This window comes from Mus caroli, unplaced genomic scaffold (assembly GCF_978045245.1).
Source record: "Mus caroli unplaced genomic scaffold, Mus_caroli_1 scaffold_5, whole genome shotgun sequence".
NCBI lineage: Eukaryota > Metazoa > Chordata > Mammalia > Rodentia > Muridae > Mus > Mus caroli.
Genome location: NW_028227260.1, coordinates 155,274,413 through 155,301,049, shown reverse-complemented (window position 1 = coordinate 155,301,049; position 26,637 = coordinate 155,274,413). Strand labels below are relative to the sequence as shown.

Below are 26,637 nucleotides of genomic sequence, written 5' to 3'. Positions count from 1 at the left end.
GCCAACATATAACAGTTCTGTTCAAACATTTTTTAAAACCAAATCTTATATCGATTATTTAACTTTCTTTGTTTTCTTTCTTTCTTTGGCAGGATGAGTATTTAATTTACTGATTCCTTGCTTACTGAGAAAAAAATCTCATTCTGTAACTCACACTGGCCTGGAACTCATATAACCCATGGTGTCCTCACATTCAGGCAGTTATCCTGCCTCAGCTTCCTGAGTACTGGAATTACAGGTGTGAGCCATCATGCCTGGTTATTTAATGCCTTTCAAAGTCTTGCTATGTGATACATTAATTTTGAAACTGTACATTGTTAGAAAAGTACACAACTTTAATACTTTAAGACTGGCAGGTAGAATTTGTGGAGGCTAATTCCCCTACAGGGTAATGTAAATATAGAGGCCTCCAGCTTCTCTGTGACCCATGACCCAAGGAATAAGCTACTATCCCACACTCTCATACCCCTTACATCACTTTCATGTCACATGTGTACTCTCCAGATTCCTTTCCCTAAAAACTCTTTTGCTTCCTCTCATGATTCCCTTTATAGATTGTTGAATTCTAACCACACTCATACCTACATAACTACATATACATAAAAATCAAAGCTAAGATAAGTATATGAAACAGAACATGCAGTATTGGTGTTTATGAGTTTGGATTATCTCAGTTAATATAGTAATTTCCAAACCCATTAATTTTCCTGCAAATTTCATCTTTCTTTATGGCTGAATGAAACCACATTATGTATATGTGCTACATTTGTGATGGGGGCTGTCTTATGTGTTGTAGGTTATTTGGCAGCATACCTGATCTCTACCCACTAGATGCCAGGAGCATTCTCAAAAACAATTTTAATAACAAAAACATCTCCAAATGTTTTAAATGCATCTTTTGTTTGAAAGGATTAACAAAAGTTTTCCAAATAGTCACCCTTCAAGGGCAAAATTTACTCTCATAGAAAACCTTGGTTGATGTAGTCTCACCTCCCCCCAGCCTGAAACCTGCTTGCTTAGGGGTGGAGCTTCCCACTCAATCGTTCTGCCACGCCCACTGCTGGAACCTGCCACTTTGCTGTTTGGAGCCATACATGTGGTCACCCTGCTACTGGACCTCGAGATTATTTGGCGGGGATCGGGCCGCCTTCCCCTGCTTCATAACTGCAGAACAGTAAAATTGAGCTTTGATCAGAATGCCTGTCTTAGCTACATTTCTTTCTCTCGTCGCCTAGCCCCTCTTCTCTTCCAGGTTTCCAAAATGCCTTTCCAGGCAAGAACCCAGGTTGTGATCTGCTGGCCGGACACAACAGGTTGAGACTATTAGATAGGAACAAAAGCAGATAATCAAGAATCAAGAATCAAAAGTTTGAAGAATATAAAATCAAACCCCAAAACCTCTTCCTCAAATACCACAAATATATTCTTCCTGCCTCAAGAACTTTGCACCTGATTAGTTAGGGAAGCAGAAACCGGCCTGAGTAGGACCACAGGCCTCATCCGGCTGGATCAGCGCCGGGGTAGCGGGAGCGCAGGGTTGCCTGACACCCGCCAGCTACCCACGAACCCCGCCGCAGGATTTGGGGACTGCTGGTGAGTGGAACACAGCTTCTGCTCCAGTCCAATCACGCGGGACCTGAGACTGCTCTGGTTGGGGAGAGAGAAATCCGGCCTACATAGGGCCACAACCCTCTTCCTGTCAGAAAAGCACCGGGGCAGCTGGGGCGCAGGGTCGGCTGACACTCACCAGCTACCCACAACACCCACCACAGGATCTTAAGACTTCTGGAGAGTGGAACACAGCTTCTGCTCCAATCCAATTGCACGCGGGACCAGAGACTGCATTAGTTAGGGAAGCAGAAAAACGGCCTGAGTAGGACCACAGGCCTCTTCCGGCTGGACCAGCACCGGGGTACCGTCAGCTACCCACGACCCCCGCCGCAGGATTTAGAGACTGCTGGTGAGTGGAACACAGCTTCTGCTCCAATCTTTAAACAGTGACAACAATAACAACTAACCCCAGAGATTACCAGATGGCGAAAGGTAAACGTAATAATCTTACTAACAGAAACCAAGACCACTCACCATCATCAGAACCCAGCACCCCCACTTCGCCCAGTCCAGGGCACCCCAACACACCAGAAAAGCTAGACACGGATTTAAAAGCATATCTCCTGATGATGATAGAGGACTTCAAGAAGGACTTTAATAACACACTTAAAGAAATGCAGGAGAACACTGCTAAACAGGCAGAAGACAATAAAGAGGAAGCACAAAAATCCCTTAAAGAATTGCAGGAGAACACTGCTAAAGAGTTACAAATCCTTAAAGAAAAACACGATAACATAATCAAACAGGTAGAAGTCCTTACAGAAAAACAGGAAAACACATCCAAACAGATGATGGAAATGAACAAAACCATACTAGACCTAAAAAGGGAAGTAGACACAATAAAGAAAACCCAAAATGAGGCAACACTGGAGATAGAAACCCTAGGAAAGAAATCTGGAACCATAGATACGAGCATCAGCAACATAATACAAGAGATGGAAGAGAGAATCTCAGGTGCAGAAGATTCCATAGAGAACATCGGCACAACAATCAAGGAAAATGTAAAATGCAAAAAGATCCTAACTCAAAACATCCAAGAAATACAGGACACAATGAGAAGACCAAAACTATGGATAATAGGAGTGGATGAGAATGAAGATTTTCAACTCAAAGGACCAGCAAACATCTTCAACAAAATTATTGAAGAAAACTTCCCAAATCTAAAGAAAGAGATGCCCATGAACATACAAGAAGCCTACAGAACTCCAAATAGACTGGACCAGAAAAGAAATACCTCCCAACACATAATAATCAGAGCAACAAATGCTCTAAATAAAGATAGAATACTAAAAGCAGTAAGAGAAAAAGGCCAAGTAACATATAAAGGCAAGCCTATCAGAATTACACCAGATTTTTCACCAGAGACTATGAAAGCCAGAAGATCCTGGACAGATGTTATACAGACACTAAAAGAACACAAATTCCAGCCCAGGCTACTATACCCAGCCAAACTCTCAATTAACATAGATGGAGAAACCAAAGTATTCCACGACAAAACCAAATTCACACATTATCTCTCCACGAATCCAGCCCTTCAAAGGATAATAACAGAAAAAAACCAATACAAGGACAGGAACCACGCCCTGGAAACAACAAGAAGGTAATCCCTCAACAAACCTAAAAGAAGACAGCCACAAGAACAAAATGCCAACTTTAACAACAAAAATAACAGGAAACAACAATTACTTTTCCTTAATATCTCTTAATATCAATGGACTCAACTCCCCGATAAAAAGACATAGACTAACAAACTGGCTACACAAACAAGACCCAACATTTTGCTGCTTACAGGAAACTCATCTCAGAGAAAAGGATAGACACTACCTCAGAATGAAAGGCTGGAAAACAATTTTCCAAGCAAATGGCATGAAGAAACAAGCTGGAGTAGCCATTCTAATATCTGATAAGATTGACTTCCAACCCAAAGTCATTAAAAAAGACAGGGAGGGACACTTCATACTCATCAAAGGTAAAATCCTCCAAGAGGAACTATCAATCCTGAATATCTATGCTCCAAATACAAAGGCAGCCACATTCATTAAAGAAACTTTAGTAAAGCTCAAAGCACACATTGCACCTCATACAATAATAGTGGGAGACTTCAACACACCACTTTCACCAATGGACAGATCATGGAAACAGAAACTAAACAGGGACACAGTGAAACTAAGAGAAATTATGAATCAAATGGATCTGGCAGATATCTACAGAACATTCTATCCTAAAACAAAAGGATATACCTTCTTCTCAGCACCTCATGGTACCTTCTCCAAAATTGACCACATAATTGGTCACAAATCAGGCCTCAACAGATATAAAAATACTGAAGACAATGCACGGTGGAACTGCGACCACAACTTGCAGGGGTCGTGCCTAACGTCGCCTCCGCTTGACGTCCCTAAGACAGGCCGACTCTGACGCCGCACGCGGACCCTCCTCACTGGAGCCCCCCATGCGCTCACCCTCCAGTGCCCGGCCAGGCGGACGCGGAGCCGCGCGGGTGACGGCAGAAGCGGCTACGCGCCCAGCCTAGCCCAGCCCAGCCCAGCCGGAGAAGAGGGCGCGCCGCGCCCCCGCCCTCCGCCGCTCTCCGGAGGCCGTGGGTGCGGATGCGCCGCTGACGACTCCTGCGAGAGCACCGCGCGCCCGAGCCCGCAGCATGGCAGCCGCCGCCTATGTGGACCACTTTGCCGCCGAGTGCCTCGTGTCCATGTCCAGCCGCGCAGTCGTGCACGAGCCGCGGGAAGGACCTGAACCCCGGTCCGAGGGCGCAGCCGCCGCCGCCCCCACACTGCCCCGCGTTGACGAGCGCCGCGACGGCAAGGACAGCGCCTCGCTTTTCGTGGTGGCTCGGATCCTAGCGGACCTCAACCAGCAGGCGCCGGCGCCCGCCCCCGCGGAACGCAGAGAAGGGGCCGCTGCGCGCAAGGCGAGGACCCCCTGCCGCCTGCCGCCTGCGCCCCCTGCGCCACCACCCGGCCCAGAGCCCGCCTCCCCGGGACAAGCAGGCGCGCCGGCCGTGCCCCCCAGCCCCGCGTGGAGCGAGCCCGAAGCGGCATTGGAGCAGGAGCCGGGCCCCGCGGGGAGCGGCGAGCCTGGCCTCAGACAAAGGGGTCGGCGAGGCCGGAGCCGCGCGGACCTCGAGTCCCCGCAGAGGAAGCACAAGTGCCACTACGCGGGCTGCGAGAAAGTTTACGGGAAATCTTCGCACCTCAAGGCGCACCTGAGAACTCACACAGGTGAGAGGCCTTTCGCCTGCAGCTGGAACAAGAAGTTCGCACGCTCGGACGAGCTCGCACGGCACTATCGCACGCACACGGGCGAGAAGAAGTTCAGCTGCCCCATCTGCGAGAAGCGCTTCATGCGGAGCGACCACCTGACGAAGCACGCACGCCGCCACGCCAACTTCCACCCAGGCATGCTGCAGCGGCGCGGCGGGGGCTCGAGGACCGGCTCGCTCAGCGACTACAGCCGCTCGGATGCCAGCAGCCCCACCATCAGCCCAGCCAGCTCACCCTGAGCACCCGCACCTGGACCGCGCCTCCTTACCCCTTTGGTAATAGGAAAGCTGAGCGAACTTGAGAAGTCCACAGCAAAACAGTTTTCTTCACCTCAGGTGTCAATTTTTAACAAAAAGGAAAAAAAAATCTCAAAAAAATTAAAACAAAACAAAAACACCACCCACAAATTGCACAAATACAGCTATCCACGAAGATGACATTCAGCGGTGTTGAAGCCCCACCCCACCCCCCTTTCTCAGGGATGAACGCGGTCCACGAGGTCAGTGAGGGCATGCCTTTCTGCCGCCTTACTTTGTACATAGATTTGCACTCTGGAGTTTTCTGTGAGGTTTAAGATTACATTGGGGCAGAACAGGACAGCTGGGGACAGCGATGTGGTGTTTTTGCAGTACAGCCCCCCCAAAGGCCTAGGACCCTCTCTTGCCTACCACTCAATTGTGGTTCTCTGCCCTTTGGCCTGGCTAAGAGACCGGCCACCTCACAGGGATGTGGTAAGCCATGACAGACCATGGGAGCACTCGCCTATGGAACTGTGAAGGACCTCTGCCTTCTACGGCTGGTCCTGTCTGCCTGCCTGACTGCCTGCCTACCTACCTGCTTCCAGAAATCCTTGGGAAAATGGAGGCCAGATGCAAACCCTGCTCGGACTGGCACATCATGGTTGCCAACCACCCATGGAGGCGGCTGGGCCCTGCCTGTCCTACAGGAAGGCACCTGGGATCCTTCACTATCACACTATGTTCTCAGACTGGGAAATAGTACCCTGGGCACATTGTACTGAACCTGCTTCTCCCCAAAATTGGTGTTGTTTTATCTGGCTTCCTAAGCTCTCGTGGGCCACTGGACAGGACCACCACGCCCCCTCTGCCTCTTCAATCTGTGAGTGTGGCAGCGCTCACACATCCCACAGGACTGATGGTGGCAATGGCATCGTCAGTTACGGGCCTCAGAGCAGCACAGCAGGTATTCCAGGAGATGCTATTGGAGAGTCAAGGACTGCTTCTCTGGGGGACACCGGATGAAAATTGTGGGGATGACTTTCTCAGAACCTTGGGTACAGACTTAGCAGACCCACAGTTCCACACTGTTGCATTACCCACTCTTCTGGCCTGCTTCTGCCTGCCCTGCTTGAGAGCACCCAACCGCACCCAGTGTGCAGTATGGGTCAGGGCAGGAGTGGGTGGCCTGCTGCTGGTAGGACAGCAGGAATAGAAACCAGACCTGCTCTATTTCTCCTGGAGCCTAGACCTGGGCTACATTGGCTTCAGGTGCTGGGCCTCGTCAGCAAGACCATATTCTGGTTGCTCCTTTGCAGATACTTGGAGTATCATCTCCTCCCACCCTGCAGAGGTTCAGGCATTCTTCCCCTTCTCCCAAGAACTCTGGGGCCTAGGAACACAAAGCCCCAGGACTGGATATGTATGTGTGTGTGTGTGTGTGTGTGTATGTGTGCACATGCGTGTGCGTGAGTGTGTATTGGGTGGTGGGTGGGTTTGGGATGGACATAGGTTATCTTACAGAGACCTCTCTTCATTTTGATGTGGAGGATCGGCCCTTGTGACTCAGAGGGTCATAGATGGGCTTCCTGGGCCCAGTGTGCCTTGGTTGTGGCCATTCTGCCTCCGCCCCAACCCTCACACAGTGTGGGGGTGCAGCACAGGGGAAACCCAGAGACCATGCCCAGCCAAGTCTGCAGTTTCCGGCTGTTGTCATGTGGCACCCACATGGATCTTGGGCACCCCTTTCTAACTACCTGTGTCAGCTACAAGAGGCTAACAGTGGCATATGGTGGCTTCTGGTGGCACAGTAGGTGCTGAGTTAGGCTGTGGCATTGTTGCTGCCAAAAGCAGGCATGGTGGGCGGGGGTGGTCCCTGCCCTGGTCCAGTGTAAAGCTGGTAACAGCTCTGCTTGCATTTCACCTGGGGAAGAGAGTGGGGTACGTGGCCAGGACCTTGACTGAAGAAGGGAGCCCTGGGTGCTTGGGGTGTGGCGATCTTCATGCTGAGTTCCAAAGTGTAGTCCCTCCCAAAGTCATTTGTGTGAGGCAGAGAAAGCCACACTCTGAACACATTTCATGTCTCAGGAATTCACATTCCAGATTCAGGAATTTTATTCCAAAGTCCTTTGGTGCACCTACATCCACAGTTCTGAAGACAGAGGCAGCAGTGTGCCCCAAAGACCAGCCAAGGTCTCTCCTTGGGAGGAGCCAGGTGTCTCCCTGTGACCTACCTCCCCACAGAGTCACAGCAGGAGGCCTTCTGACTCTGCCACTGTCTGCACACAGGAAGGATAAAAGGACTCTAAGCCCCATCATCTTGGAATAAAAGAAAGAGCTGGTTTGTTTTAGAGCGGGTTGGGGGGGAGGGGGAGGGAGAGTGGGCGTAGGCTGTTTCCAAAGAGAGCACTTAATTTAATTTTTCCTCTGAATGACCCAGGGCTGTTCCATCTGATAGATGGAAGGGTAACGTTGCCTTAAAACAGAAATATGCAGGCGTTGGCTATTTTTGGCAAATGAACGTGTCTTCATTCCCAAAGTGGTTCTCCTTTAATGGCAGGGTGTGGTCCTTTGGCATGGGGCCAGGGCACCCCTCATAGACCCCCCCCCATATCATCTGGGGCTTCAGTTCATGTCTTCAAGGGGTGGGAGGAAGGAAGGAACATGACTAACTTCAGTTCCAGTGGCTTTTCATTAGGTTCCCATCTTGTCATAATAAACAAGGGATGCCTTCGAAGATGCAGTCTTCCCAGACCCGGGTCTGTTGTAGGATCTTTGAGTTTTCGCGGTTTATGGCCATATTTTCTGGTTTCAGTTTGACTGAGGAACCCCTAGGATGCCCAGGAATAATACTGAAAAGTCAAATCTTTATTTTCGGGATGGGAATCAGAGATCCCACAATGAAAGTGCCTGAGTGAAGGGAGAGTTCCTGCAGCAGTGTCGGAACTCTGGACTTCAGCCATCAAGGGGCTGGAGTTTAGCTCATGTCCCAAATGAGAAAGTCCTTCTTTGCATCAGCCATATTATGGGGTCACTGTCTGTTCCCCAGATGCCTACTGAATTCTACAGCCATACAGAAAATAGCCCTTTCCAAAGAGGGCCTTCGGTTCTCTCTTGATGGGTGCTACGTAGGGGTGGACAGTGATGCCCTGGATGGGAGTGTGGTCCTGGAGGTGCCCTACTGTGTCCTGCCATGCCCCTTACTCACAGGACATGAGATGCAAAGGCTCCCCACCTCCAGCCCACACCATGGCAACCTTGTTCTGAGTCCAGCACTGGGGCAGGTGGACAATTCACCAGAGTGCAGCCTCCGGGTGCAAAATTCTGCACCCTGGCAACCCCAGTGAGGGGTGGTTTAGATGTGGGGATGGATGAGGGGAGGTGACATTCTCTGGTCCCAAGAGAAATGTGGCAGAACAGAGCGGATACCTTTCAAGACGAATGCCTCGGCTCCACTCCGTCCAGAAGACTGGCCCTTTTCTTGCCAGAAGCAGGTGCTACGATGGACTGCACAGGGTCACAGCATTTCCTAGAGGCTGGGATCTCCACCAAGCAAGGGTGCCCGTCCGTGTGAGACTAACCTGAGCAATAGCTTGGCCTTGTCTCTCAGCTCTGATTGTGGCTTTGGTTACAAGGCTACCTATTTTGACCTCTGACAGGTGTTCCCCGTTGTCCCTCCCCGTCCCCTGTCCCACTTCACAAAAGGTCATTTGGTTAGAGACAGTGCTGGAAGGTCTGTGTGTAGCTATGTTGTGATCGGGAAGAGATGCTTTGTAGGTCACCCACTTTTGGCTTTTTTTTTTTTTTTCTGTCCAAAGTTTCCATCTGTCCGTTCTGGAGGCTGTATCTTTCAAAGCTAAAATCCAGATGTTTGACTCACTGTTTTGAAATTAGGATGGCATGAGGAAGAGCCAGGTCCTGTGACTAATTTTCCTGATTCTGAGTCTTCGAAGGTTTGTCCTGGACACATTCCAGAGAATTTCGTACCCAAACATGGATGCACAGTCCAGCTTACTACTGATACAGGCCTGAGCACTGCTGAGGGAGAGGCCCTTTCTCTTGGTGGCCAGTGGTCCCATTCCACCAGGGAAGAGAGGCTTGATTGGTTTCTTTGACCCATACAGAGTTAGTGGACTTGCTCGGGAACTCTAGCCTAGCCCAGCCCAGTCATAGTGTCCCCTCCCCCATCTCACACAGCTTTAAAACCTTACTACTTTTATTTAGAAACAAACAGGATGGCAGAGAGGACACCTCCCCCGCATTCCTGGGGGTGGGCAGGAAACTTAGGTCAGGCCTGAGAGCAGGGTTTTCTCCTGGCTGTTTCCCTAGAGTACTTAGTGTGGGTAGGCTGCCTGTGCTCATTTGCCCAATGCCTGTGGGCCAGGTTGCCTGTCTCAGTACTGAGACTCTAAACTTAGGAGAATTCCTCCCCCAGGAGTAGCTAGTTCTACGTCTCTTGTGACTCAGACACTGCCTGGTCATCTGCTCCAGTGGCAGACCTGACTTATAATGTCTACCCTAGTATGTGGGTAGAAGGATCTTTCTGTTCCCCCATTGCACACTGGAGAAGCCCTGGGTACCGAGTGTGGGGACCCCATGGACAGTACCATAAGGCTCCCTGCTGAGCCACTATGCATTGTGGGTTCAGAGCTCCTGTCACTCCTTGGTGACTGGGAATCCCTGCTGTGGTTTTGTTGGACAGGCCCAGGTGACTGCTTCCCATCAAAAGCCATCAGTGGAACTTCTGGGGGATCCTTTGCCAAAACCCCAAGGCAAAATCCAAGGTCCAAGGCCATTTCCAGCAGCTTCCCAGTTCCCTTTCCCATACGAACTTTTTTGTTTAAACCTAGCTCCCAACATGCTTCCAAAGGCCATGTTCCGTCTTTCCTGGATCACTACAGTGAAGTATTACAATTGTACAGTTTCCCAATCTGGCCTTGGCTTGCTCGGATAAAACTTTGTTATGTATTTTGTAAGGCATAGATTCTATATTGTAATGTCCTATGCAAAAGAAAAAAAAATTAATGAAATTGTAAATTTTATTGTTTTAACATGTATGCATGTTTAGTGACGTTTACATTTTGAAATAAAATTTATGATTCATAAAAAAAAATATTGAAATTGTCCCATGCATCCTATCAGATCACCATGGACTAAGGCTGATCTTCAATAACAAAATAAATAATAGAAAGCCAACCTTCACGTGGAAACTGAACAACACTCTTCTCAATGATACCTTGGTCAAGGAAGGAATAAAGAAAGAAATTAAGGACTTTTTAGAGTTCAATGAAAATGAAGCCACAACATACCCAAACTTATGGGACGCAATGAAAGCATTTCTAAGAGGAAAACTCATAGCTCTGAGTGCCTCCAAAAGGAAACTAGAGAGAGCACACACTAGCAGCTTGACAACACACCTAAAAGCACTAGAACAAAAGGAAGCAAATTCACCCAAGAGGAGTAGACGGCAGGAAATAATCAAACTCAGGGGTGAAATCAACCAAGTGGAAACAAGAAAAACTATTCAAAGAATCAACCAATCAAGGAGCTGGTTCTTTGAGAAAATCAACAAGATAGATAAACCCTTAGCCAGACTCACTAGAGGGCACAGGGAAAGCATCCTAATTAACAAAATCAGAAATGAAAAAGGAGACATAACAACAGATCCTGAAGACATCCAAAACACCATCAGATCCTTCTACCAAAGGCTATACTCAACAAAACTGGAGAACCTGGATGAAATGGAGAAGTTCCTAGACAGATACCAGGTACCAAAGTTGAATCAAGATCAGGTTAATGATCTAAACAGCCCTATATCCCCCAAAGAAATAGAAGCAGTCATTAATAGTCTCCCAACTAAAAAAAGCCCAGGACCAGATGGGTTTAGTGCAGAGTTCTATCAGACCTTCAAAGAAGATCTAATCCCAGTTCTTCACAAACTATTCCACAAAATAGAAACAGAAGGTACTCTACCCAACTCATTCTATGAAGCCACAATTACTCTGATACCTAAACCACAAAAAGACCCAACAAAGATAGAAAACTTCAGACCAATATCCCTTATGAATATTGATGCAAAAATCCTCAATAAAGTTCTTGCTAACCGAATCCAAGAACACATCAAAACAATCATCCATCCTGACCAAGTAGGTTTCATCCCAGGGATGCAGGGATGGTTCAATATACGGAAATCCATCAACGTAATCCAGTATATAAACAAACTCAAAGACAAAAACCACATGGTCATCTCGTTAGATGCGGAAAAAGCATTTGACAAGATCCAACACCCATTCATGATAAAAGTCTTGGAAAGATCAGGAATTCAAGGCCCATACCTAAACATGATAAAAGCAATCTACAGCAAACCAGTAGCCAACATCAAAGTAAATGGTCAGAAGCTTGAAGCAATCCCTCTAAAATCAGGGACTAGACAAGGCTGTCCACTTTCTCCATACCTATTCAACATTGTACTTGAAGTCCTAGCCAGAGCAATTCGACAACAAAAGGAGATCAAAGGGATACAAATTGGAAAAGATGAAGTCAAAATATCACTTTTTGCAGATGATATGATAGTATATATAAGTGACCCTAAAAATTCCACCAGAGAACTCCTAAGCCTGATAAACAGCTTCGGTGAAGTAGCTGGATATAAAATTAACTCAAACAAATCAATGGCCTTTCTCTACACAAAGAATAAACAGGGTGAGAAAGAAATTAGGGAAACAACACCCTTCTCAATAGTCACAAATAATATAAAATATCTTGGCGTGACTCTAACTAAGGAAGTGAAAGATCTGTATAATAAAAACTTCAAGTCTCTGAAGAAAGAAATTCTAGAAGATCTCAGAAGATGGAAAGATCTCCCATGCTCATGGATTGGCAGGATCAACATTGTAAAAATGGCTATCTTGCCAAAAGCAATCTACAGATTCAATGCAATCCCCATCAAAATTCCAAATCAATTCTTCAACGAATTAGAAAGTGCAATCTGCAAATTCATCTGGAATAACAAAAAACCTAGGATAGCAAAAACTCTTCTCAAGGATAAAAGAACCTCTGGTGGAATCACCATGCCGGACCTAAAGCTCTACTACAGAGCAATTGTGATAAAAACTGCATGGTACTGGTATAGTGACAGACAAATAGACCAATGGAATAGAATTGAAGACCCAGAAATGAACCCACACACCTATGGTCACTTGATCTTCGACAAGGGAGCTAAAAACATCCAGTGGAAGAAAGACAGCATTTTCAACAAATGGTGCTGGCACAACTGGTTGTTAACATGTAGAAGAATGCGAATCGATCCATTCCTATCTCCTTGTACTAAGGTCAAGTCTAAGTGGATCAAGGAACTTCACATAAAACCAGAGACACTGAAACTTATAGAGGAGAAAGTGGGGAAAAGCCTTGAAGATATGGGCACAGGGGAAAAATTCCTGAATAGAACAGTAATGGCTTGTGCTGTAAGATCGAGAATTGACAAGTGGGACCTCATGAAACTACAAAGCTTCTGCAAGGCTAAAGACACCATCAATAAGACAAAAAAACCACCAACAGATTGGGAAAGGATCTTCACCTATCCTAAATCAGATAAGGGACTAATATCCAATATATATAAAGAACTCAAGAAGGTGGACTCCAGAAAGTCAAATAACCCCATTAAAAAATGGGGCTCAGAACTGAACAAAGAATTCTCACCTGAGGAATACCGAATGGCAGAGAAGCACCTGAAAAAATGTTCAACATCCTTAATCATCAGGGAAATGCAAATCAAAACAACCCTGAGATTCCACCTCACACCAGTCAGAATGGCTAAGATCAAAAATTCAGGTGACAGCAGATGCTGGCGAGGATGTGGAGAAAGAGGAACACTCCTCCATTGTTGGTGGGATTGCAAGCTTGTACAACCACTCTGGAAATCAGTCTGGCGGTTCCTCAGAAAATTGGACATAGTACTACCGGAGGATCCAGCAATACCTTTCCTGGGCATATATCCAGAAGATGTCCCAACCGGTAAAAAGGACACATGCTCCACTATGTTCATAGCAGCCCTATTTATAATAGCCAGAAGCTGGAAAGAACCCAGATGTCCCTCAACAGAGGAATGGATACAGAAATTATGGTACATTTACACAATGGAGTACTACTCAGCTATTAAAAAGAATGAATTTATGAAATTCCTAGCCAAATGGATGGACCTGGAGGGCATCATCTTGAGTGAAGTAACACAATCACAAAAGAACTCACACAATATGTATTCATTGATAAGTGGATATTAGCCCAAAACTTAGGATACCCAAGATATAAGATACAATTTGATAAACGCATGAAACTCAAGAAGAATGAAGACCAAAGTGTGGACACTGTGCACCTTCTTAGAATTGGGAACAAAACACCCAGGGAAGGAGTTACAGAGACAAAGTTCGTAGCTGTGATGAAAGGATGGACCATTTAGAGACTGCTGTATCCAGGGATCCGTCCCATAATCAGCTTCTAAACGCTGACACCATTGCATACACTAGCAAGATTTTGCTGAAAGGACCCAAATATAGCTGTCTCTTGTGAGACGATGCCAGGGCCTAGCAAACACAGGAGTGGATGTTCACAGTCAGCTATTGGATGTATCACAGGGCTCCCAATGGAGAAGCTAGAGAAAGTACCCAAGGAGCTAAAGGGATCTGCAACCCTATTGTTGGAACAACATGATGTACTAACCAGAATCCTGGAGCTCTTGTCTCTAGCTGCATATGTATCGAAAGATGGCCTAGTCGGCCATCAATGGAAAGAGAGGCCCATTGGACTTGCAAACTTTATATGCCCCAATATAGGGGAATGCCAGGGCCAAAAGAATGGGAATGGGTGGGTAGGGAAGTGGGGGGCGCTATGGGGGACTTTTGGGATAGTATTGGAAATGTAATTGAGGAAAATATGTAATAAAAATATTTAAAAAAAAAAGAACTTTGCACCTGCTGCTCCTTCTTTCTATAAATCCATTCCTGTAAATTTCTCAAGCTAGCATTTGGTCTTACAATCTGTGGTGAGAGATGGGATCTGTTACCTTATATTATTACAGACAGAGCCTAGGACCTTGTTCAACCTTCACAGCTGCCTGTTGAATGTGGCAGGCTGTGAGAACAAGTACACCAGATCATTTCATTTCCTCGGCTTCTTCCCTCTCATGAAGGTAGGGTGGAAGTGGGAATGGGGAGGGTTACTACTGCATGTTGTCTAATAGCACTAAGCCTAGCAAACAGTGCTAGTTTCTTTGATTTTCCATATCTAATAAAGAATTCATCACTACATATTTACTCAGCTCTTATGCACTGGGGCAATACACTGAGTTTGATGTTTGAAGACCCTGAGTAAATAAAAATAGTGCCTCTGGAATCAGTGGGAACCAGCACAGCCCACAGAATATAGGGACGTCTCAGAACCAGTAGTGCTCCTGATGATGGTTTGTATATGCTTGACCCAGGGAGTGGTACTATTAATAGTTGTGGCCTTGTTGGAGGTGTGTCACTGTGGGTGTGGGCTTTAAGACCCTCATCCTAGCTGCCTGGAATTCAGTATCCTGCTAGTAGCCTTCGGATGAAGATATAGAACTCCCAGCTCTTCCTGTACCATGCCTGCCTGAATGCTGCCCTGTTCCTGCCTTGATAATGGACTGAACCTCTTAACCTGCCCCAATTAAATGTTGTCCTTATAAGAGTTGCCTTGGTCATGGTGTCTGTTCAGAGCGGTAAAACACTAAGACGGAAGTTGGTACCAAAGACTGAGGTATTGTTACGATAGGCCTGACCATGCTTTTGTTTGGAGAATGTAAATTTGGAGACTTTGGATTTGCAAATCCATGGGATGTTTATATATATACACACACACACATACACACACACACACACACACACACATATATATATATATATATATATATATATATATAATTACATCTTTTCCTCAATTACATTTCCAATGCTATCCCAAAAGTCCCCCATACCCTCCCCCCCACTTCCCTACCCACCCATTCCCATTTTTTTGGCCCTGGCATTCCCCTGTACTGGGGCATATAAAGTTTGCATGTCCAATGGGCCTCTCTTTCCAGTGATGGCTGACTAGGCCATCTTTTGATACATATGCAGCTAGAGTCAAGAGCTCCGGGGTACTGGTTAGTTCATAATGTTGTTCCACCCATAGGGCTGCGGATCCCTTCAGCTCCTTTGGTACTTTCTCCAGCTCCTCCATTGGGGGCCCTGTGATCCGTTCACTAGCTGACTGTGAGCATCCACTTCTGTGTTTGCCAGGCCCCATGGGATGTTTTAATTGGGGTTTAATGAGCCATCTTAAATATGGAAGATCTTGCTGTAATTTCAACTGTGCACACCTGACTCAAGAAGTTTCAGTAGAGAACTTCAGTATATGGCTTAGAGATTGTTTTGTAGTATTTTGGTGAAGAACATAGCTGCTTTTTGCCCTTGTTTGAAAAGTCTGCCAGAGACTAAAGTAAAGAGATTTATATTAATTTCATTGACAAAGGAAGTCTCAAAAAAGCCCAGCAGAGACTTTGTTCTCTGGTTAAGTCTCATGAAGAGCATTTTAAACAAGCATAGCAAGATGAGAAAGAAAAATATATAAAATATATGGTTAGAGTATTAAAGAGGCTCCAGTAAGTAAAATGGAGCTGAATTCTGTGCTCAAGGATATTAAATTGAATTAATAAGGGAATAGTGACCTTGGGGCAAGATCCTACCCAGCTAAATTAAAGTCCAGACATGGCAGAACAAGCCTTTCATCTCAGGAGGAAATGGCAAAGAGATCTTTGAGTTGAAGGCAAGCCTTGAACAGAGTAGGTTCTAGATGAAAAAAAGCTTAAGACCATGCATAGTAGTACATGCCTTTAATCCCAGCATTACAGGAGACAGAGCCATGGAGACCTCTGAGTACAAGGTCAATCAACATAACAAGTCTCAGGACAGCCAAGCTTAGGCAGTGAAGGAGTTGGAAAACAAAGCTAGTGATAATATAATAAAACAAGGGGGGCATGTTCTAGCCACATCAAGCAGCAGAACTCAGCAGCTTTGGCTATGTGGCTCTGGCTTTAGAGTCAAGAATAGAAGGCACTACTGGGAAAATTGATGATGGGTAGCTGGAGCTAAGTAATTAGGGGTGATTAAGAAGAGACCAGCATCACTGAGGTGAAACCTTCTGGGAAGTGTTTTCTGAGAGCACAAGAAGCAATGTTCCAGAGGTAGCCAAGGTTGTACCTCATGCTGCAGCTGAACTTGGTAACATTTAAAAATCACCCAGGTGGTACTGGTTTTGAAGGTATGAAGGGGTCATGGAGAGCAGCTGAGGCTTGGCACTGTGAGAGACCAGGGAGGGCCACTGGTGGAGGTGCAGCCTCAGTTGTAGTTGACGGCCCAGGATTGAAGGGGGTCATGCAAAGGAGTTGAGGCTATGAAGAGAGCCTATGAGAGACTATTGGTGAAGCCTAGTTGGAGTGGAATACCCCAGTGTATTGGAAATGCCAGTTCCATGGAATGATCATCAAGAACAGCAGTGGTAGTGTAGTGGATCAACCTGAGCTTAGAGTGCTACAAAGGGCAGAGCTTGAGAAATGACTCCAGCCCCTTGGAGGAGCCCAGAAGATCACGTGTGGATCCCAGACACTGAAACAAGAAGCTGTAACATTGAAGTTGGCTTGGAGACCCCAACATGTTCAAGATGCCAGAGCTGTGGGTTATCTGCTAAGGAAAGCTGCTAATGGAGTGGAACTAACCCAAGAGAAAGAAGTTTGTTGTAGTCAACAAAGATAAAAAAGGTAGTTGTAGATCTGAAGACCTCCTTGAAATCAGGCTTGGAGATACAGTGTTTGGAGTTTGTTCAGCTAGTTTCCTGTCTTGCTTTGGGGATTAAGTGATCATATGAATCTCAGAAGAGTCTTTGAACTTTGAACTTTTAACACTCTTGAGACTAATGTAGACTCTGAGGACCTTTGAAGTTGGACTAAATGTATTTTGCATTACGCTGTTTAAGTATGGCCCTCCAAAACTCATGTTTGAACAAGCCTATGGGAGCCAGGGAGCAGAATGTGATGTTTGTATATGCTTAGCCCAGGGAGTGGTACTATTAGGAGGTGTGGCCTTGCTGCAGTAGGTGTGGCCTTGTTGGAGTAGGTATGTCACTGTTGGGTGAGCTTTAAGAGCCTCATCCTAGCTGCCTGGAAGCCAGCATTCTGCTAGAAGCTTTCAAATGAAGATATAGAACTCTCAGCTCCTCCTCCACCATGCCTGCCTGGATGCTGCCATGTTCCTGCCTTGATAATGGGCTGAACCTATAAGCCAGCTCCAATTAAATGTTGTCCTTATAAGAGTTGACTTGGTCATGGTGTCTCTTCATAGCAATAAAATCCTAACTAAGGCACTCCTGCTATACAAAACGAAGCATCTAAAGTGAATACCATTCTAAAACTAACAACTGACCCTTGACAAGTCCAATTCTCAGCTTGCATATATCATCACTCCTTGTGAAAGAAATAGAGAGAAACCACATAGACCCCACTTAAGACACATTCCTTCCCCCTATTATTTGGCAGATTCCAGTGTTGGAGAACCTAGGAAGAACCTCTAATTCTTTCTCCTTTTTTCTTTTCTATTTTTACTATTTCTAGTATAGTTTTCATCTCATTTTAAAAAAAAAGACTTAAGTCTTTTTTTTTTTTTTTTAGACAAAGTCTTATTTATTTTACATTGATCTTGAACTCACTATGTAGTTGTTGCTGGCTCTGAAACCCTGCTGCTGCTCCTGTTTCAACCTCCCAAATGCTGAGATGGCAAGAATGCATAATTGTGTCTGGTTTATGTGTGGTGTTTGGAATTGAATGCAGGGTTTAGTATAAGCTAGACTAGGCTAGGAGGTAGTGTTATACACCTTTAATTTCAGCACTCAGGAGGCAGAGGATCTGGATCTCTGAGTTTGAGGCCAGCTTGGTTTACAGAGTGGGTTCCAGGACAGACAGGTCTACATAAGGAGACACTGTCTTGAAACCCAAACAAACAAAAACAAATAACCAAACTAATAACTAAAGAAAAAAAGAAAGAAAGCTATGCTACCATTCTACCAGTTGAGCTGTAGCCTCATCCCATTTATGTTTTTTATGTTTAATCTACTGCTTACTTTTATCCAATATTATTTAGGCATTTTTCTTTATTTTGTAATTGGATTGGTCTTTTTCCTTTTATTGAAAATAATATTTTTCTCAGATAATATAGCCTGATTGCATTTCCCCTTCCTCTACTCCTCCCAATTTCTTTCTGCCTCCCCTCCCATCTGGATCCACTCTGTTTCTGTATCTCATTAGAAGGCAAACAGGCTTCAAAGGGATAATAGTAAAATGCAATTAATATGATATGATATAATGTAATGTAATATAATATAATGATAAAACAAAAACAAACCCATCAGAATTGGACAAAACAAACAAAATGAAAAGAGCACAAAAGAAAGCACAAGAATCAGAGAACATCTCATTCATCCATTTAGAAATCCATATAAAAGTACTAAACTGGAAGCCATAATGTGAACACAGAAGACCTGGGGCAGACCTGTGCAGGCCCTGTGCATACTGCCTCTGCTTCTGAGAGTTCATATGAGCATTTCTCATGTTGATTTAGAGGGTCTTGTTTCCTTGGTGTCTCCCTCTGGCTCTTACACTCTTTCTGCCTACTCTGCCATAGGTTCCCTGAACTCTGTGGGGAGAGATTTGATGGAGACATCCCATTTAGGGCTGAGTGTTCCAGGGGCTCTCACTCTCTGCATAATGTCTGACTGATTGAGGGTCTCTGTTATTCCCATCTGCTGCAGGAGGAGGCTTCTCTGATGTTGGCTGAGCAAGATACAAATCTTTATTGATGTGTGTGTGTGTGTGTGTGTATGTGCGCGCGCTTACTTTTATTTTCATTTGCTTGTTTGCTTTTAGACCAGTAGTATTGGGTTTTACCCTAGATATCTGGGCTATCTAGTAGGTTCTTGGTCACCCAAGCAGTATTGGGTATGGGTTCCATCTCATGGAGTGGGCCTTAAGTCAAATCTGATATTGGTTAGTTACTCCCACAAGCTTTATGTCACCATTGCACTAGAATATTTTGTAAGCAGGACACCATTGTAGGTCAAAGGGTTTGTGGCTGGTTTGGTGTTTACACTTCTCATTTGGTAGAGTACAGAATGCCTTCCTTTACCAAAGACCATAGCACATAGTGGTGAAATGCTCTTGTGGGCACCAGCTCAGCTTCTCTGTGTTCAGTGGGTCTTGCTGTCAGTTTGTGGAGAACAACCTAAAGTCTTGGCAACAGCTGGGTTGTTTGGGGATTCCTATGGAGCCCCTTTGGTCATCAATTCAATTAGATGTAACCCAATCCAGGCACTGAAAGCTTCATTTGGTGATAAAGGATGTCCAGTTGGAGCTCTGCCTTCCCTATTATTTGGTGATTTCATTTAGATTGCTTTCATATATGTATATTTTTAGGAAGATTCCATCAATAATTATCTATTCTATTTCCCTTTCTAAATGAGATCTGTCCCTTACTGTCTTAGGGTTTTACTGCTGTGAGCAGCCATCATGACCAAGTCAACTTTTATAAAGGACAACATTTCATTAAGGCTGGCTTATAGATTCCATGGTTCAGTCCATTATCATCAAGGCAGGAGCATGGCAGCATCCAGGCAGGCATGGTGGAGGAGGAGCTGAGAGTTCTACATCTTAATCTGAAGGCTGCTAACAGAATACTGACTTCCAGGCAGCTAGGATGGGGCTCTTAAAGCTCACCCAACAGTGACATACCTACTCCAACAAGGCCACACCTACTCCAGCAGGGCCACACCTCCTAATAGTGCCACTCCCTGGGCCAGACATATACAAGCCATCAAACTTAACTCTATACCTAACCTCTGTTGTTCTATGGATTATAGCTTGGTTATCATTGACTTAACATATAAGTGCATACATACCATATTTCTCTATCTGGATCTGAGATACCTCACTTAAGATGATTTTTTTTCTAGTTCAATCCATTTACCTATGAATTTAGTGGTTACATTCCTTTTGTAACTGAGTAATACTTCATTGTACAAATGTATCACATTTTCTTAATCTGTCATCTGTTAAGAAATTGCTAAATTGTTTCTAATTTATAGATATTATGAATAGAGCAGCAATAAACATGGTTGAGCAAGTGTCTCTGTGGAAAGATGAAGAGTCCTTTAGGTATATGCTCAAGAGTGCTATAGCTGGATATTGAGGTAGATCAGTTATCTTCTTCCTAAAGAACTGACACATTTATTTCCAAAGTGGCTGTACAAGTTTGCACTCCCACCAGGAGTGTGCCCCTTGTTCCACATCCTTACCAGCATGTGCTGACCCTTGTGGTTTTTGTCTTAGCCATTCTGTCAGGTATAAGATGGAATCTCAGAGTTACTTTTATTTGTATTTCCCTGATGGCTAAAGATGTTGAACATTTTAAGTATTTTTTCAGCCATTAAATTTTTTCTTTGGGAAATTCTCTGTTTAGATCTGTATTCCATTTTTCATTTGGGTTATTTGTTTTCTTGATATTAACTTTTTAAAATTATTTATATGTTTTGGGTATTAGCCTTCTATCAGATATGTAGTGGGTAAAAATCTTTTCCCATTCTACAAGCTGCCACTTTGTCCAAATGGTTGTATCCTTTGCTTTAAAGAAGATTTACGGTTTCATAGGGTCCCATTTATTAACTGTTATCTTGGTGTTTGTGCTAATGTTGTTCTGTTCAAAAGTTTTTTTTTCCTGTGATAATGAGTTTAAGGCTATTCCTCATGTTCTCTTCTATTTGATTTAGTATACCTGGTTTTATGTTGAGGTCTTTGATCCACTTGGACTTGAGATTTGTGTAGTGTGTTAAACATAGATCTATTTGCATTCTTCTACATGCAGACATCTAGTTAGACTAGCAGCATTTTTTTGAAGATGCTTACTTTTTTTTCCATTGTACAATTCTGGCTTCTTTATTAAAAAATCAAGTGTCCATAGGTATGTGAATTTATGTCTGAATCTTTAATTCAATTCCACTGATCAACATATCTGTTTTTGTGTCAATATCATGCTATTTTTATTACTATACCTCTATAGTACAACTTGAAGTTGAAATTGCATTGAATCTGAAGATTGCTTTTGGTAGAATGGCCATTTCTACCATACTAACCCTATCAATCCATGAGCAAGGGAGATATTTCCATCTTCTAATATCTTTCTTCAATGTCTTAAAGTTTTTATCATACAAGTTCTTCACTTGCTTGGTTAGAGTTACTCAAGATATTTTATATTATATGAAGCTATTGTGAAGGTATTATTTCCTTAATTTCTTTCTCAGTCCATTTGTCATTGGTATATAGGAGGGCTCTGATTTTTATGAGTTAATCATGTATCTAGCTACTTTGCTGAAAGTGTTTATCAGGTGTAGGAGTTCCCTGGTAGAATTTTTAGAGTCACTTATGATATTGCCATATCATCCGAGAATAGCAATACTTTGACTTCTTCCTTCCCAATTTGTATCTCCAAGATCTCCTTCACTTATTGATACAAATAGAGATTCCAGTTCCATATAGAATAGGCATGGAAAGAATATACAAACTTGTTTTGCCCCTAATTTTAGTGGAATCTCTTTGAGTTTCTCTCCATTTAAGTTGATATTGGCTACGGTCTTGCTATTATATTAAAGTATGTCCCTTCTATGCCTACCCTCTCCAGGACTTTCATCATGATGTGTTAAATTTTGTAAAGGGCTTCCTCTGTGTATAATGAAAAGATAATGTGTTTTTTATCTTTCAGTCTGTTTATATGGTAGATTTCATTTGTCAATTTATGTATGTAGAACCATCCTTGGATGAAAAAAATTGGAAGGAAAGATATATGTGATCCACTGGTGATGGGGGCATAGAGAAAGGAGTGTCAGCAGCAGTTCTGTTCTGCAACAGAGCTGGAGATGAGACTTGGGAGTTGGATTTGAAGGACCTGAAGTAATGATTAAGATCTTTACTTAGCCTAACTGCTTCCATGGCCAGAATAGCCTGTGGTTCCCTATTCTGGTTGGGGGCTGCAATAAAGCAATGACTTGGGGTAAAGAAGTTTGGAGGGGAAGATTTGTGTGACTCATTGGAGAAAACGGGCTAAAGGGAGGCTACAGCAGATGGTCTGCTACAGAGCAAGGGAATAAGACTGAGGTTTTGGAGGAGCTGATGGAGAAGTGAAGAGCTGCACTCTACCTTGCTTCCCTGGATGGGGTGGCCTATAGGTTTCCAGAGAGTGCCTGCTGGAGTTGGGGACTGGGATTAAGCAAGGCATGGAGGGAAGGAAATAAGAAGGGGAAGATTTGTGTGATCCACTGGAGATGGGAGTAGGGAGGGAAGGGAGGCCTCAGCAGGTGGTCTGCTGCAGAGCTAGGAATGAGTGGGGGGTTGTTTTTTTCTTAAGAGTTATGTTTTATAAACAATTTCAATGTATAACTTGAGAATTCTGCAGTTTCCTCCGAATAAAAGAACATGCATATTGAAGTGAAAAAAAAAGAGTTATGTATTTATTTTACATATATGAGTCCATTGTAGCTGTCTTCAGACACACCAGAAGAGGGCATTATATCCCATTACAGATGGTTGTGGTCCACCACGTGGTTGCTGGAAATTGAATTCAGGACCTCTGGAAGAGCAGTCAGTAACTTAACTGCTGAGCCACCTCACCAGCACCCACCGGAGCATGGTTTCATTTTAAGGAGAGAAGAGATAGGTAAAGATGTGGAGTTAACCTACCTGCTTCCCTGGTCAGAGTAGCCTGTGGGTTCCCAGGAAATCACAATTGAATTTTTTTTTTCATTTGGTCTTTCCATTTTCCTCACATTTTTCTATTTTATTTCTAGTTTTTCTTTAGCTCTGTTTTTCATTCTTTTTCTTAAACTTCAAAACATCAAATGGACTTAATAGACATCCATGGACTACTCCATAACGTTAGGTCTCAAACCCAGGACAAATAGCTAACTGAGGTGCTTATTTAACAGAACGGACCTAGCTGCCGGGTTCTCCCAAAATCCCTTACCTGTTACGGGTATGGTAGGCATATCCTGCCCTGTACTCTAAACTTCTCCAGCACAGAGGCTGGGCTGCCCTTCCCTCAGCTGCTTTTCCCTATATAATCCAGCCATTTTGGTTACTTTGTCCTTTTGGCTTACCCTTTAACCTCCAGGTCTCTTGAACTCCTGGATCTCCCTGCTATTCTCTGCCTCCTCTCCTCACATGACCTAGCTCAGAGTCATGTCCACTCTGGACTCTCTCCCAGATGTCTCTGCCTCTGGCTATTCCTTCTTCATATCTATAATAAACCTTCTCCTCCACCATAACTAGGAGCAGTCATGTCCTCTTTATTTCTCTCTTTTTTTTCCTTCACGTACAACTGCATAACACATATTCTTCTTGGGAGCTCAAAAGACATTACAATTTAAACTATAGGACACATCAAAACAGACACAAAAAATAATTTCCATGTCTTTCTGGATCATAATAGAAAAACTAGAAATCACTCAGGCTGGTCTCAAACTTACAGCAATCCTCCTACCTGTCTCCAGGGTACTGAAACTGTATGTATGCACATCATGCCATGCTAAACAATCAGTGGATCTAGAAGAAATTTTAAAATTCTTGGAATCCAATGCAAATAAAAGCAAAACTTATCAGATTCTTTGCATTATTACAAAGTCATTTAAAAAGGAAAGTTTCTAACTATAAGTTATAGTAAGATTCAAAATAGAGGAAAGAGAATATGATCAAAATATACTGTATAAAAACAATTTTAAATCAGACAGTGTTAGGGTTAACCATGACCTCAAATAGTTAACCCAAGATGTACCACAAAATCTTTGAATAACAAGAATAAGCCAAACCCCAAATCAATAGATTAAAAATTTGAACATAAATTAATTAAATAAATATTGTGAGAAAAATAAAAAATCAATTAAACAAAGACGGGTTTTTTGTTGTTGTTGTTTTGTTTTGTTTTGTTCTGTTTTTCAAAGCATGGTTTCCCTATGTATTCCTGGCTGTCCTAGAACTCATTCTGTAGACCATAATGGACTTGAACAGAGATCTACCTGAATGCTGAGACTAAAGGCATGAGCCACCACCATGACTCAGCAAGTTGAGTTGCTTTGTTTTGAAGTTAAACAAGATTACCCAAATACTTAGCCAAGCTAACTGAAAAAGCAAAAAGACCCAAACTAATAAATTACAGACAAAAAGTAGACATTACAACAGATTCCACTGAAATACAGAGGATTCCTGGGGAATAATTTTTCAAAACTGTATTCCTATAAATTGAAAAATCTAGAAGAAAAAGATAATATTTCTACATACTCACAGCCTACCAGTATTGAACCAAGAGTACATGAACAGTAAGTAAAGTGCCTCCTACTAATGAAGCATAAAGACCTGAGTTTGACTCTCTAGCATCCACATAAAAAGCCAGATGTATAAGAAAATGCAAATCAAAACAACCTTGAGATTCCACCTCACACCAGTCAGAATGGCTAAGATAAAAAATCCACGTGGCAGCTGATGCTGGCAAGGATGTGGAGAAAGAGGAATACTTCTCCATTGCTGGTGGGATTGCAAGCTTGTACAACTGAAAGACCCACAACGTGAGGACTCCCTCACGTTCTGACTCAGGAGAGGCGACACCCCAAAATCACCCACAAGAAACGGTCTTGCTGCAACTGCAAGAGGATTTTTATTCGAGAGCGTTCTCGGGCCCATGGTCATACACCACGCAGGGGTAGAGGACCATGGCGCCCCGAGTAGCTGAGTAAGGGGGTATTTAAAGGAAGAAACCACAATTCATGGAGGTGGGGAGGGTGTTGTTGGAAAATACCAAAAATACCAGTTAAGAGTCACAAGGAAGTATAAAGTCACAAGTGTCAGGTTATCTCTCAAGACAGTTTCTAAGAGCCCCTAACAATCTAAGAGCCCCTAAAGATAGCACATTTGCATTGTAGGTTCCAGTAATGGTCAGGGTGCCATTCTTTGAATTGAACCCAGGAAGCAGGTGGGTGGAGGAAGGAATGTCGCTATCTTTTTTATGACCAGTACCTGGAGCACTAAGCCACAAAGGCTACACTCCCAAGCCTGAGCCCAAAAGCCTCGAATTTTGCTATACTTCTTCACAACCACTCTGGAAGTCAGTCTGGCAGTTCTTCAAAAAATTGGACATAAAATTGGACATCTGAGGATCCAGCAATACCTTTCCTGGGCATATACCCAGAAGATGTTTCAACTGGTAATAAGAACACATGCTCCACTATGTTCATAGCAGCCTTATTTATAATAGCCAGAAGCTTGAAAGAACCCAGATGTCCCTCAACAGAGGAATGGATACAGACAATGTGGTACATTTACACAATGGAGTACTACTCAGCTATTAAAAACAATGAATTTAAGCCGGGCGTGGTGGCGCATGCCTTTAATCCCAGCACTCTGGAGGCAGAGGCAGGTGGATTTCTGAGTTCGAGGCCAGCCTGGTCTACAAAGTGAGTTCCAGGACAGCCAGGGCTATACAGAGAAACTCTGTCTCGAAAAAGAAAAGAAACAACAACAACAACAAAAAAAAAAAACACAATGAATTTATGAAATTCTTGGACAAATGGATGTACCTGGAGGATATCATCCTGAGTGAGGTAACCCGATCACAAAAGAACTCACATGATATGAACTCACTGATAAGTGGATATTAGCCCAGAAACTTAGAATACCCAAGATACAATTTGCAAACACAAGAAAATCAAGAAGAGGGAAGACCAACGGGTGGATACTTCATTCCTCCTTAGAATAGGGAACAAAATACTCATGGAAGAAATTACAGAGACAAAGTTAGGAGCTAAGACTAAAGGATGGACCATCCAGAGACTATCCCACCTAAGGATCCATCCCATAGTCAGCCACCAAACCCAGACACTATTGCATATGCCAGCAAGATTTTGCTAAAAGGACCCCGATATAGCTGTCTCTTGTGAGGCTATGCCAATGACTGGCAAATACAGAATTGGATGCTCACAGTCATCTATTGGATGGAACACAGGGCCCCCAATGGAGGAGCTAAAGAAAGTACCCAAGGAGCTGAAGGAGTCTGCAACCCTATAGGTGGAACAACAATATGAACTAGCCAGTACCCCCAGAGCTTGTGTCTCTAGCTGCATATGTAGCAGAAGATGGCCTAGTCGATCATCACTGGGAAGAGAGGCCCCTTGGTATTACAAACTTTATGTGCCCCAGTACAGGGGAATGCCAGGGCCAAGAAGTGGCAGGGTAGGGGAGCAGGGTGGGGGGAGGGTATAGGGAACTTTCAGGATAGCATTTGAAATGTATATAAAGAAAATATCTGATAAAAAAAAAGTTTGATGAAAAAAAAAGGCCAGATGTAGTGATGTGTGTCTGTAATTTCAAT

At 43.9% G+C, this 26,637-nt stretch overlaps 1 protein-coding gene and 1 pseudogene across 2 annotated transcripts in view; one reads left to right on the top strand and one right to left on the bottom strand.

Moving 5' to 3' along the window:
* Window positions 1-26,637, bottom strand: part of Gab3 (GRB2 associated binding protein 3) — a 150,246-nt gene that overhangs the window by 113,252 nt on the left and 10,357 nt on the right. The gene's annotated exons all lie outside the window — the stretch shown is intronic.
* Window positions 4,188-7,865, top strand: LOC147004871 (Krueppel-like factor 13 pseudogene; annotated as a pseudogene).